The 15,260-nt window shown below is 41.6% G+C and overlaps 1 long non-coding RNA gene across 1 annotated transcript in view; it reads right to left on the reverse strand.

Moving 5' to 3' along the window:
- Positions 1–391: 391 nt before the first annotated feature.
- Positions 392–15,260, reverse strand: part of LOC143443226 (uncharacterized) — a 39,326-nt gene continuing 24,457 nt past the window's right edge. Inside the window, exon 4 of the long non-coding RNA XR_013111990.1 lies at positions 392–1,631. This is a non-coding gene — a long non-coding RNA (uncharacterized LOC143443226). The remainder of the gene's footprint in view (positions 1,632–15,260) is intronic.

A 15,260-nucleotide genomic window follows, 5' to 3' on the forward strand; every position in this document is an offset into this window, starting at 1 on the left:
TCTCTGAATCTGTTATGTGGGCAAGTTTCAAAAAGCAAGTTGCTTTACTTCTGGAAACCAAGCCACTGGAGTTCAGGATCACTGCTGAATCACTCTCATCTTCTTGTAACCTTGCCTTGCTCACGTGACTCTGTATTGCCTTCCTATCCCGGAAACAACATGGCCACCTTGTCTCTCACATCCCTGTTCCTTCTGCTCTCACCACCCCACTAAACATTTAGTGCCGGATTCAGCAGATCTCTGAAAAGTTTTGAGGGTCGTCTATTAAGTACACCTGATTTTAAATAAACTTTGTTTTCAGTTGTTTGCTTTAGGCTTGACTTTGGAAAAAATATGGCCAAATAAAACTTGCTTTTGTAAATAAATTATATTTGTTCTTAGAATGACCATATAATCGTGGACATATTAAAGCATTTTATTATGTATAAGGTAACTATTAACTTGCATGTCTTAATCATGTTTAACAGTCTTGATCATGTAGCTTTTATGTGGTTAAACTTTGCATTTTTATCCCTGTTAGGTTTTAGCCTTAAAAAATTACATTTTTTTTGGATTGACATTTTTTAGTATCAAAATAAAACATTAAGTCATGAATACAGCACTACAGAGACCGGCGATTTTGCTTTCCTGCTTCTTTCATGGGGCAACATGACAGAATAGTAGAGTTTCTTGTATGACTCAGTTTATCAAAATAGCTAAAGCTTAACAAAGTAGACAAAGAAGCTAGGCATACATTCTGACATCAGGCTCTGTTAGCACGACTAGATCCTAGGTAAGGAGAGACATTCTATGGATGCTTTGCCAGGCTGCGTCATGAGATAGAAATATCCCAGTTTCTGGTGTTAGTGTTTGGTGCTCATAGCTTTGGTCCTAACTCTTAAGCTTTTTTTTGTTTTACCTTTTTCAAAAAGCCTTTATTAGTTGGCAGATGACTCCACTGGGTGTTTTAGATTCCAGCATAGCCCCAAGCTTTTCTCAGAGTAAGTTTTTAAGCACAAAAACCATGTAATGGGTTGGCATACTTCAGTTAACAAAAACAGTCAGCCAGAAACGGAACTACAGAAGTAAAAAAGCTGGGTTAGCACATTTGGAGACTTTCCCAGAACTATGGACTTTGATGGATTAGGTCTTTGTTTTCTTTTTGTCTGGTGGTGCTGTCTATGTGCTGAGTTTTACAGCATGAATGGTAAGATTGCCTATGTTTAAATTTTAACTATCAACCCTGTGTTGTAAGTTTTAAATCAACTTTTGTTACAGGTTTTACAATTTTTGCTGTGTTTTGTTTTGAGACAGGGTTTCTCTGTGTCACCCTGGCTCTGAGTTTAAGGCCAGCCTGGTCTACAGAATGAGTTTTTAGAACAGTCAGGGTGACACAGAGAAACAACACAAAGTGTTGGGATTAAAGCTGTGTGCCACCACCACCCAGTGATATTACAGATTTTTTAAAAAGTTTTTTTAGATATATTTATTTATTTAATATTTATTTCATGTATGTGAGTGCACAGTTGCTGTCTTCAGACACACCAGAAGAAACCATTTATAACGGTATCCGATGTCGTGAGCCACCATGTGGTTGCTGGAAATTGAACTCAGGACCATCTGGAAGAGCAGTCAGTGCCATCTCTCCAGCCCTGAAATAACAGATTTTTAACTATACCCAATAAACTTATAAACCTTGAGGTACAGAAAGTTCACATAATAGTCTTACAAATCTTGAGACTATAGCTTATAGCTTAGCAAAAGTTTTAGACACTTAAATGAAACCAATACTCTTGTTTTAGCTACTCTGCTTTGCTTTTTTTTTCCAGTCAGGTGGCTCTACTGACATAGGACAGAAAATTTTAAACAAGCATGCTTGAGTCTAGAAGTGGTGAGCCATATCCAACTTCAGAGCCAGCTTTTTAATAAATCATAACATAAAAACAATATTTCAATATTATCCATACCTAAAAACTGAATCCAGCGACTAGGGGCTGGACCAGAGCAATGCAAGCTGTAGCAGCCACAGACTGTGGTGTATTTTGGCATGGGGGATAGTGAGTACACAGAGCCAGCAAAGGTAGCATGCTATGGAGGGTGGTCACATTGTCCCAGCTCTGCCATATGGGAGCAGGTGGCAGCCAGAGCTTCAGAGATAGTGCTGGGTATAGGCAGAGGATGATGCAGGAGGGAGCCGAGAGAAATATTAGCAAGTAATGCCTACTGGCAGTTGCACTTGCTCCCTCATGCTCTCTCTCTTTTTTTTTTTTCTTTCAAGACCAGGCTGGCCTCGAACTCAGAAATCCTCCTGCCTCTGCCTCCCAAGTGCTTGACAGTGACATTCTAATTTCAGCTGAGAAGCAGTTAGAGAAAAGAGTATGTCACCCCTTACCCTCAACAAAAAGCTGGGATGTTAGATCCTGGCAAAGAGGACAAAATGATTATCCGTGGTCCCTATTGGCATACCAGAACTTATGCTGCCCTCCAGAGACCTCATTATCAAAGATGTACCTGCTAAAACCAAATAGACCAAGACCTATCAACAGGTAGATTCATTAGCTGAAGTAGTTGTACTATATGATAAGGCACTCAAGCTGCTTTATCAGAAAACGAGGGTATTGTGTGGCTTTAAGAGAAAATTGTTGTTTCTATACAAATCATTTGGAAATTATTAGAGATAATTTGGCTGTACTTCAGAAAATATAAATCTTAGAAGAAAGACCCAAAATGGGACAAGCAATTGGTTCCCATTCTCACTTTTGGGTTCCTCCCAGCTGATAACTGTGCTGTCAGCTATTACAGGACCCCAAACGGGTTTGCTCCTGCTGATTACTGCTGGCCCATGCATCATTGATGCCTTAAGCAGATACATAAAATCCCATCTGGGTGTCTGTAACTGCCTGGTTTTGTGTCAACTTGACACAAGCTATAGTCTTCAGAGAGGAAGGGGCCTCAGTTGAGGAAATGCCTTCATGAGATCCAGTCATAAGGCCCTTTATCAATTAGTGATCAATGTGGGAAGGACAATCCCATTGTGGGTGGTACCATCCATGGGCTGGTGGTCCTGGGTTCTGTACGAAAGCAGGCTGAGTAGCCAGAGGAAGCAAGCCAGCAAGCATCCTCCTCCATGACCTCTTGCATTAGCTATTCTCTCCAAGTTCCTGCCCTGCTTGAGTCCCTGTCTTGACTTCCTCCAATGATGAACAGTGCTGTGGAAATGTAAGCCAAATAAGCCTTTTCCTCCCCAACTTGCTGTTTCATCATAGCAGTAGAAACTCAAGCTAAGACAGTGTCATTAAGTTGATGGTTATTAAATCCTAATTGATAAGTTAATTCTCTGCACTAGAAATAAGCCGATTTTAGATTAGATTATATTAAATGCAGGTTTATAGGGAAGCTGCTCTCAGGCAGGCAAGTTCACTGGCTCTAAGGAAGGGAGCCAGGGAAGTTGCCATGGAAAGGGAGAGGAGACAGGGAAGAGAGAGAAAGAGTATGTGCATGCAGAGAGAGAAGGAAAGAAAGTGAGGGAGAGGGAGAGGGGGAGAGAGAGGAGAGAGAGAGAGAGAGAGAGAGAGAGAGAGAGAGAGAGAGAGAGAGAATATATATATGATATATGTCTGGATTATATAGGGAAGAGGCACTGGGGGAAGGGCAGCCCAGACCCTGGGTTGGAGATTATATGCCTGGTAGGAACTGAGGGATGCTGTGAAAACCTGGAGGCCAGGTCTGCTTTGATAAGTAAAATATGCACCTCAGTCCCTTGTCCTGGGGTCACAACCAAACACTAACATGAATAGATATCCCCCACAGAGTCAATGGGTGAATGTAATGGTGAACATTATGTTTTAAAGTTTTAAGTTGCCAGGCAGTGGTGGCACATGCACGCCTTTAGTCCCAGCACTTGAGAAGCAGAGGCAGGCAGATTTCTGAGTTTGAGGCCAGCCTGGTCTACAGAGTGAGTTCCAGGACAGCCAGGACTACACAGAGAAACCCTGTCTTGAAAAACAAAACAACAACAAAAAAAGTCTCTAACATGTAAGTCCTACTTGCCCAGGGATTGATAACTTTCTGGAATGCTGGAGACTGTTCTTATAATTGCCTGATCTTCTTTATGTAAGATAAAAAACACATGTTTTTGCTTGTCAACAAGCTTGCTTGTCCTGACTGCATGCAAGCAGAATGTGTGCTTCACTGCACTGTACGCGGATGTGTGCCCCATTACATGTAGGCAATTTGTGTTCTTGTCCCTAATTGCACAAAGGCAGGAAGTACATAACTTTGTGAGGTTTTGCCTTTATAAAACTTGACAAATGTAATTTGGACCTGCATCTGGAGAGCCTCTCAGCTGCAGTCCTGTGCCATGAGTATCTGGCACTAGTATCTGAATAAAATCTCTTCTTTGTTAAAATTTATTCATGCCCAGATTTGTAAAAGCATTATTTGAGGCTTTTCTATGTCTTCCTTGTTCCCAAATTGTGGCACAGAGACCTGTTATATTTATTAATGAGTTTCTTCCACTATAGCTGGGTAGACGCTCATCTATTCTAACCTGACTATGTTGGCTACTTCCCAGCCACATACCCTGTTATCCGCCATTTTAGTCTTACCCTGGCTGTTCCTGCTCCATCCATATTGACTCATAGAGACTCCTCCACATTGACCCTTGTTGCGACTCTCTCCACCTGGGTCACCCTCTCACTGGGACTGCAAGTCCTGACTTAACTCCTCTGCCCACCTATTGGGTGATCAGCTCCTTATTAACCAATCAGAGGTGATAAAGAACAATTTTTACACAACATTGAGACAGGATATGCTTCAATACTAATGACCATGCCAAATCCAGACTGCAACCAGATATCTGAGGTACAGAAATCATCATCTGAATATACAGTGTACAAAACCATCCCCTCCCCAACTCAAATTGGCAAATCTATGAACGACTCCAAAAGCAAAAAAACAAAAACAAACAAACAAACAAACAAACAAAAAAACAAAAAACCCAGAAGTATCAACACACAAGGTAGGCATGTGGTTGCGTGTCCTTCATTCCCTCAGCTACTTGGCCAAGGTGCGTGGGACACTTGAATTCGGAAAGGTAAAATACCCAAGATGCATTACTTGCATAGGCAACAGATTTAGAATTATGTAGTTCATGGGGATGGGTGATAAGAAAGATGGGGAAGGGAAAACAGAGGGTCCTTAGATGACTTCATAAAAGAATGTCTATAACTCAGGGATATAGTCTCCTGAAATCTACCAGATATAGTTCATTCACAACCCAAAGTAAAGAATCGCCCCTGGCCATTGAGATCCCCACACAGTCCATGCTGGGTTTATGACTCTCAATTTTTTATCACTTTCCGGCAGAAAGGAAGAGGGAGAGGGCTTTGCTATGGGCTGAAGGAGGTCAAAGAGGGAATTTGCCAAAGGACAACATTCCAAGAAGACTGCTCAACTGAGATGCATACTGACCCTGGTCAGAACTACAGAGCATTTGCTCCCTGCAGCTGTCTCCCAGCACCGTGGTCACATCCACATGCTAGGCAAGCACTCTAGCAAATAAGCCACTAAGCTTGAATCTGTAGTTTTATTCTTTTTCCAATACTTGAAATGTTTGGGATATTGCTTTTTTCCAAATGTGTTTCAGTCCCACTCACTCGTCCCTCTGGGTTTGAGCCAACACAGAAGTAAATGCATCATCATTGCTCAGCTCCCTTGGCTATTCCCATTCTTCTTCCTTTAAACTAATTGTTTGCTTCACATTGGATAGGTTCTAGCATTCTGTCTTCAGGTTTATTGACTGTTCACTAATCTATTACATCCACTGTGAAATTATCCAGTAGGTTTTTTATTTATTATATCTTTTTCGATTTTCTCACTTCTATTATGTTTCTTTTTCTCATTCTTTGGAGGATGACCTCAAACTCACTGTGTAGCTGAGTTACCCTCCTTGAATGCCAGATCATCCAGTCTCCACCTCCTAAGAGATAGTATCATAGGCGTGCACCCACACCCAGCTTTAATGGGGTACTAGAGATCAACCCAGGGACTTAGTGTATGCTAGGCATTCACTCTACCAGTTGAACTATGTTCCCAGTCCTGAGGAGTATTTTTAAACTTTTTTTTTTAATCTATGATTGATGGTTGAAGTGTTCTTTTGATGGTCACCTAAAAACCCTTATAATTATAATATCTTATTTGCCTTGTCACTGGTGTCTACTGACTGTTTCTCCTTCTTGTGATTTTGCTGATTCTTGGTGTAGCACATGACTTTTCTGTATCCTACAAACCGAGGCTGTGGGTTCTAGTTGCCTTTAACAGGTATAGCTCAAAGATCAGGTAGATATGTTTGTTCAGTTTCCTGGTTCAGCTTCTCCAAACCGTCCTGGTGGACAAAAACACAAAACTGGGCCTGACTCATGTTGCATTGCTGCTGAGGGTGGGGTGAAAGTTCAAACCCTCCCTCCCCCACAGTCACCTTCCTGGTAAATTGGAACACTGACTCATGCAGTAGCCTTACTGACTCGATTGTATGATCAGCTCCCTGGCTAACTTTACTGTCTCTCAAGTGGGGAGGGGAGAGGTAAAGCTGAAGGAGAGTCAGGTCCTTTCTGCTTGGCACTGATACCAGAGAAGAAGCAAACCAAACATCAACCCTATTCTGTCTCCATGTGAGGCCAAAGAAAAGTGGTCAGCTTCCCAGAGGGTCTTGGTGACGAGAGCTGGAGGAGTGAGGCCTAATTTGAAACTAGATTTGCTTTATAATGCCTATCAGTGAGAATTTGTTCCCTATCAGGTCTAGGGGAACAGAGGCTCAGCTGAACACTAATACTAACCTGGTGGAGAATCCACGACCTGCCTGCTTTATGCAAGGAATGGAACCCCTGTTCCTCCAACACTGTCTGGCAAATTCAGACATTGTATTGGCCTTTTCCAAAGGGGAAAGAAGATTAATTCTGCTCAACTTTGCTGACAGCACCTGACTAGAGAGTTGGGGGTTGGGGTGGATTGCTTGCTTCTGCAGAGGGAGAAGACTTCTGCAGTGCCCTATCTAACTCACATGAGTGATATGCAGAAACCCAAGGATCAGTCCCCCAAATCCCATCTCTGTTTTTATCTAGGTTTCTATATGAAGCAGTGGGAGAGCAGGAAGTGGGTCAACTGTAGTGCTTCCTTCATTAAGGCTCTGCCCCTTAAAAGGATCCATATCCTTCCTCTAAATAGCGCCATCAACTGGAGACTGAATGCTTAAAAGCATGATCCTATCTATAGGGAATATTTTTCAGCAAAACCATCATAGGTCTACCGGTAGCCCTTTTTTATGTGTCTGATGTGTCCCATATATCTGCCTACTCATTTGGGGAAGTAAGAAATCTGCTTGCCTGGGAGCTAGAGATTCAGGACAGGCTCTGAGCAGGATGCTTGCTAGGATCTGAGAGACTGAGGGAAGAGGGAAGAGCGGCTGCTACGGCTGTGGCCTGAGCAATAATTGGTCTGTGTTCAATGCTTTCCTGCCAAGTTCTGGCAATTTTCTATTCTCTTTGAGTCAAACTAGATAGTGACAAAAGATCTCACAGCCACTAGGCCAGAGTGCCTCTCTGAGACAAGCAGTTCATGCTCTTTGTCAACGTCTCTTCTATTATAAGCCCTTACATAGCCCATTGTTTCTCAACAATGAACCATACCAGATTGTGAAATTTTATCTCTTTTTCCTTGTTAGTATGACAGCCCCAGCATTAGAATGCTGGCCATCACACAGGCTGTGTGTGTGTGTGTGTGTGTGTGTGTGTGTGTGTGTGTGTGTATACAGATGTGGAGACCAGATCAATGCCTTGAGTGTCATACCTTATTGGTCTGCTTCTCTCTCTCTCTCTCTCTCTCTCTCTCTCTCTCTCTCTCTCTCTCTCTCTCTCTCCTTCTCTCCTCCCTCCCTTTTTCTTTCTTTTTTCCTTCCTTCCTTCCTTCCTTCCTTCCTTCCTTCCTTCCTTCCTTTCAACATGGTCATCACCAAGTATGCCTGGATGACTAGCCAGAGAGCCTCAGAGAGCCCATGTATCTTCACCTTCCAGCACTGGGATTACAATCATAAACCAATAGAAAAATAGAAAGTATTTTTTTTTTTTTTTTAGACAAAGTCTCATGTAGCTCAGGGCATTGTGGAGGATGACCCTTACTCCAGATTCGCTTCTTCCTTCCTGGTGCTGAAATAACTGGAATAACCCTGAGCACAGTACCACAGAACAGGTTTCATGCAATGCTAAAATGATGCCCAGGGCTTCCTGCGTGATAGACACTCTACTGACTGAGCTAGATCTTTATCCTTCTCCCTCTTCCATGTGATTAGGATCCAAAGTTTAAGCTTATCACCTCATAGTAGAATGACTAGTGTTAATATTGGCCAGACACATGCTTCACATATCTACATTATGCCCATATCCCCCTAACTTAAGGGGGAAAAGGTTGTTGGGTTTTGGGGGAGGGGGTCCTGAAATAAATTCTATTGGTTCCAAATGCTTTTATGGCCCTGTTGTAATCCATATTTAAGTAACTCTAACATTCCCATGAAATGCTTATTTTGATTTCTCTTTGAGTTTAAAGGGCACATTAATGAAGAATCCGTATCTCCTTTTGTCTTTGAATTGCGAAAATGTCAAGCACACAAAAGAATAAAAACTGAAAAAGCAAATCTGTAGCCATGCTCTTGGTTTAAGAAAATGTACACTTTTTTGTGTGTGGTTTTCTTTGAAGGGTTTTCGTGAAAAATAAATTATAAAGTGAATTAGCAAAGATAATTCTAATGTCAAGTACTTTGTTGTGTGTTTCTTTATAAGGATATTGTTCAATATAATTCCATTTAAAGTAAGCATAATATTTCTTTTAAATTGTTTTATTGTATGAGGCAGAGGCTCACTCTCTAGCCCTGGCTAGCCTAGAACTCGCTGTGTAGACCTGACTGTCCTTGAATTTGTGGCAATCCTCTTGTTTCTCAGAATTTGTGACAATCCTCTTGTTTCTCAGAAAGCTGTGATTAAAATGTATGTGCATCACACCCAGCCAATTCCATAAATTTCTAATTACCAACCCACATTCAAATTTCTCAAATTGTTCCCAATGTCTTGACAGCTGTTTTTTGGTGGTTTTTTTTTTTTTTTTCCCAGTCTGGATTTGGTGAAGGACCACGCGTTGTAGTGGGCTGCAGAACTGAAGTTTAGCCCACAAATTTAATCTGAGGGTATTCAGACAGAGCCCCTTCCTACCAGTAGTGAAGAGTTAAAGTCTGAACGTCACCTCCTCAAGGCATGGAGATTTATGGGAAATGTAGTCTGGAATGCGCCAGGCTTAACCCCACCCACAACCCCAAAGCTGTAGTCCAGGACTGGGTCTTCTGGGCTCCATCTACACTGGCCAAAGCTGTGACGAGGGGCTAGCGACCTGGAGGATGCGCAGCTGGGGTGGGATGGAGTCCGGGGACAGTTTCCCTGAAACTGGCAGAATCCATAGTGAACTACAGGGCGGGAGCAGGAAGCCTGGGGGGTCCAAGCTCCAGCCCTCTAGTATAGGAGCACTGGGGTTGTGGGTGGGAATGGGTGCTCAAGTGGTGGGTGAAGCCAGGTCTGCAGGACCCAAGACTTGCCTGACATCGTGCTAGGGCTCGCAGGCGCTGTTCTGCAGGGAGACTCGGAGCTCTGGAGCCATAAAGTTCCAGCAAATTCCATCTCTGCCCTAGGTAAGAATCCACTGGTCAGCCAAACACGGGGATTTTAATCATTATTGACCGCGTGGCCTTGTTTTAAAACTTGTGATCACAAAACAACCTTGTGCAGATTCCTAAGTCCTGATTGACAGCTGCTCCTCTGTTTAGAAAACACGCTGTTGTTTACACTGGGAGTCTTACATAAACTTCATAGTACTGTGAGGTCAGCATAGCTGTCCTCATTAAGGATAACAAGCTGGGCTCAAGTGGGTGGAGGGATGTGCTCAGGCTACAAACTGGTGTTGAGGAAGTGCTGATTCAACGGTAGGTATGGTTGATTTCCTGTCTTCGGCTCTAATTCTGCACCTGTCTGATGTCTCCACATCTCTGTCTTCACGGTAATCTGTCAGCTCGTAAGTACGCACATCAGAAGCTTTCTAAGGATTATGGTGTGTCCTGTCAGATCTAGCCAGTGCCTTGCAAGCCTGTGTTTGTGATTCTCAAATTAGTTTCCAGGTTTTAGTTTCTGGTAACTACTGTTGTTTGAGAGTAGTGAGCTGTGAACTAGGAAGCAGGGAGCTACCAGGATCAGACTTTTCTCCAGAAGAGAGAGCAGCCTTCTGACCTTACACCTCTCTGACAATCAGAAGCAAGTCAGAGTTGTCAGGGTTTTCAATGGTCTTGCTATGCATCCCAGACTTGTCTCAAACTTGGAATCCTCCTACCTCAGTCTTCAAGTGCTTAGATTACAGGTGCGAGCCTTTACACCTGGCTTCCATGGTCTTTACTTCTGATTCATTTAAAACTTTGCTGAAACTGGACCTGAGAGTATGGTTGATTGTCTGAAGCAACATCTTCAGTGAACACCTCAGGAATCAAAGACTCATTGCACTGAGTCGGCCACAGGCATGATGTTCATATTTTGGCTTGTTGTTTTTCATGAATAGTTGTAGGAGGAGCTAAGGTGAGAGGAGTAAGGAAAGGAAGAGGAAAAGGAAGAGGAGGAGTGAGGCAAGGGAGAGAAGAGAGATGTAGCACCATGAATGACCATGCATGTACCGAGAGCAGTCCTGGGTAGCAACTTATCTAGGTTAGTTAATTGGGAAACATCTATAATTATGTGGGCATATTGTTATTGAGCATTACCAAATATATAAAGCCTTTGATTAATATTTAAGCGTTAGAGTCTTATTTCCTACCAGGCCCTCGTGGATGGCAGGATGGTCTGGGCGCAGCCCAGCATTGTGGAGACAACGTGGAAGATTGGCAGAGCCATCTCCCACACTGGTGTCTAATGGATGTCACGGCCGGTGTCTCTGGCCGCCTGAGCAGATAGCCTGAGCTGAGCAGGGGTGGTATGCTGCCTCCGCTCCTAGCTGCAGGCTTAGGCTAGTCGGGAACATGGTGGCTGATTAAAAAAAGCCAGATTGAATGCCATTGATTTAAAATATCTCCTGCAACAAATAGTGATCATCACATGGCTAATCCACAATTCATTCATATATCTGTGGGTGGTTTCCACCCATAAATAGTGAATGTTTTCATTCTCTAAGGTTTAACAATAAGAAGTAAGTGGCGTTACTGGGTCTTATATGTGTATAACACTGTAAGAAACACTCAGGGACCAGTGAGATGGCTCTGCTGGTAAGTGCTTTACCACTCAAGCCTGGCAATATGATTTGATCACCAGAACCCACGTGTTGAAATGAGAGACCTACTCCTGAAAGTTCTTTTCTGATCCCTTCACCCAGACACAAACAATAATAACAATACAAGTGCCAGGTGTGGTCGTGCCCTACTTTCATTCCAACACACAGAAAGAGGCATGTGAATCTCTGTGAGCCCAAGGACAGCTTTATCTAAATATTGAGTTCCAGGAAAGCCAGAGCTACAAAATAGAGAGACCCTGTCTCCAAAAAAAATTATTATTATTTAATAATATTTTAATAAATTATATAATATAAATTTAATAATAAAACAGAAACCAGTCTGGCTGTTCCTTTTTAATATATTGCAAAGTGGCTGTGCCATTTTGCATCTCCACCAGCACTGAAGATTCTAGGGATGCCAAGTCTCTGCATGTTCACTGTTGTGTGTTTGTCTGCTTGTTTTAAGACAGAGCTCAGGTAACCCAGACTGGTACTGGACTCTTGGTCTTCCTGTCTCTATCTCCCAAGTGCTGCAACTGTAGGCATGTGCTGCCATACCCAACTAAGCTCGCTATGTTTTTATTATCTTTATTGTTGTTGTTATATATGTAAATATATATATGTATATGTATATATATATATATATATATATATATATATTGTGTGTGTGTGTGTGTGTGTGTGTGTGTGTGTATACATGCTTGGGTGCATACATATGGGCTTGTAGAGGTCAGAAAACAACTTTCAGGAGTACATTCTCTCCACAGTGGGTTGCAGGGATCAAATCCAGGGTATCGGGTTGTACAGCAAGCACCTTTTATCCATTAAACTATCTTGCTGGCCCAGGATCTACATCTTTTTTTAAAAAAAGAACTATTTTATTTATATGAGTACACTGTCTCTGACTTCAGACACACAAGAAGAGGGTATCAGATCCCATTACAGATGATTATGAGCCACCATGTGGTTGCTGGGAATTGAACTTGGTACCTCTGGAAGAGCAGTCAGTGCTCTTAACCACTGAGCCATCTTTCCAGCACCAAGGATCTATCTATATCTTTACTAGCATTCAATAACATCATTATTTCTTCTTTTTACATTTAATCTATTTCATTAGGCATTTAACAGTATTTCTATTTGGTTTAAATTTGCCTTCCCCTGCTACTTAATAATGAGCTTGTTTTTACTTAGGAGAAAAGTGCCCATTCAACTCCTTTTCCCCCCCCAAATTTATTACAATTTAGAGAGCTCTGTGTTCTATAAAATATTCCTTTGGGGATTTGTGACTTATTTTCTCATGTGTTTTTCTCCACAGACTTCCTTCCTTTCTTAGATAGGATCTCACTGTATCCTCTGATGCGATCTTAGAAGGATCTCATTAGGTCCTGCCCACTCAGCTCCCTGAGTCCAAGGCTTATAGGTATATGCTATTACACCAATTTCTTCTATTCTTGTTTGTTTGAGGAAGACAGGGTTCACTATATAGCCCTTGTTGGTTTAGAATTCATCAAGTCCAACCTCAAACTCACAGAGATCTGCCTGCTTCTGCCTCTCAAGTCCTGGGATTAAAGACGTGTGCTGTCAAGCTGAGTACCTTTTCAAGTCTTAATAATATTTTCCTCAGAACAAGAGATGTTACATGGATCAATTTTTCATTATTTTTTTCTCTTATGAATATGTTAGTCTGCTCAGGTCACCAGAACAGAATACCACAGACAGATGATTTAAACAATAATCACTTATGTTCTTAGTTTTGGAGGCTGGAAATTGAAGAATTGAAGTTTTACAAGATTGGTTTCTGGTGGCCCCTCTCCTGGCTGGCATTCAAACTGCTGCCTCTCCCTGTGTCCTCAGATGACCTTTCCTCTGTACTCACAGGGAGTGGAGGAGGGTAAGGAAATAGAGAAAAGGGGAGCACTGTCTAGTGTCTCTCTTATAAAGACACTAATCCATTCAGCTACCTTGTGACCTCATTAGCCTTAATTACTCATACTCACAAGCCTATCTACAAATAGAGTCACTCAAGGGATAAGGGCTTCAAAATATAAGTCTTATGAACACCTATAATAACAGCCCATTCAAAAATAGGCAAGAGTTTTACATTGTCATTTCTGTAAAGAAGATACACAAATGATGAATTGGCTCATTAAAAAACTGTTCAGAACTGCTAGCCTTAATATAACCCAAACCACATTGAGATGCCACCTCATGTTCATTAGCATTGCTTGTATGAGAAGCAAATAGAAAAAAACAGCTGCTGTGGGCACCCTGAGGCAGTGCCTGGGTTAAATAAAGGAAGCCTTCTACAGTACAGCAGCTTCACTCCTAAGTACAGATGGTCTCCATCTTAGCAGTTCTAGTGCCTGTGTGTGTGTGTGTGTGAGTTCATGCATGCAGTAACCAGACATTGAAGTCAGCACTAGGATACCTACCTTTGTTTATTTTTTAATTAATTTATTTATTTTATGTATCTGAGTAAACTGTAGGTGTCTTCATCCACACAAGAAGGCACTGGATCCCATTACACAGGGAGGTGAACCACCATGTGGTTCCTGGGAATTGAACTTAGGACCTCTAGAAGAGCAGTCAGTGCTCTTCACTGCTGAGCCATCTCTCTAGTCCTGTTTATATAAGTTTTTAGGAGGTCTTAATACTTACATGTTATATACTTTACTTACTGAGCCATCTTTCCTGCCACAGAAACTATACTTTTTGAATTTAAATTTGGTTCTTGTCCTGGGCTAACCATATGTGAGATGTGCTAAATAATATTCTCTTGTGATGCTGGGAGATGGACGGCAGGAAGCTGTATTCCCTAGTAAGCCAGATGATCATGAAGATAAACAACAATCACTATACTCTACAGTATAGTAGACTGCATCTAATAAATTATATGAGATACAATCTACAGTGGAGTGCATCTAATAAATTATATGAGATACTTGTCACCTTGTTATATTTTGTCTACGTTTGATTATTTTACAACTTTGTCAGCTAATATTTCATATTAGAATATTTCATGTAGGCTAGGCCTACGTGAGCTGACTCAGCAGATAAGGGCATTTGCTGCCAAGACCAATTATCTGAGTTCTATCCCTAGACCCATATGATAGAAGGAGAGAACCGGTTTCTGCCAGTTGGCCTCTAACCTCCAAATTCATGCTGTGGTATGCCCCTGTGCACACAAATATACAGATATACACAATAATAAATGTAGCTTGTTTAAGGGTAATAATAATGTAGGCTAGGCTAAGCTATGATGTTTGCTGGATTGCAAGTATTAGGTTGGATTTTGACATATACTATTTCAATGTATGATAGGTTTTTTAGGATGTAACCACAAACCAGTGAGCATCTGGATGTACCAAAGGAACTGAAAGCAAGGGTTAAAATAGTTACTTCTGCCCCATGCCTGCAACCGCATTGCTAATAGAATATAGATGGTGGGTATAATACAAATGACCATCAACACATAGATTTTTGTTGTTTTTGTTTTTTCACAACAAGGTTTCTCTGTGTAGTCTTGGCTGTCCTGGAATTTGCTCTGTAGACCAGGCTGACTTCAAACTCAAAGATCTACCTGCCTCTGCCTCTTAAGTGCTGGGATTAAAGATGTGTACTATGTCCACCTGTATAAATAGATTTTTTTCCAGTGGCACATACATATCATGGTGTGTCATTGACCCTCAAAATGAATGATATTCTGACACATGTTGCAGGATAGTTGATCATATTATGAACCCTGAGATTGTGTTTTTACTGAAAAGTCATGTTTCTAGCTGTGATGTGACTCAGCCCTTACTTAGTACACACCTTTAATCCCAAACAATGAAGGTAAGGTTAGTTTATAGAAGGAAACACTCATGTTTGAAAGTGATGTCTTTGAAAGTAAATGAATGATTATAAAGGTTTCTTGAGCAAGATAAAATTTATAAACC

Source organism: Arvicanthis niloticus, chromosome 8, assembly GCF_011762505.2.
Source record: "Arvicanthis niloticus isolate mArvNil1 chromosome 8, mArvNil1.pat.X, whole genome shotgun sequence".
NCBI lineage: Eukaryota > Metazoa > Chordata > Mammalia > Rodentia > Muridae > Arvicanthis > Arvicanthis niloticus.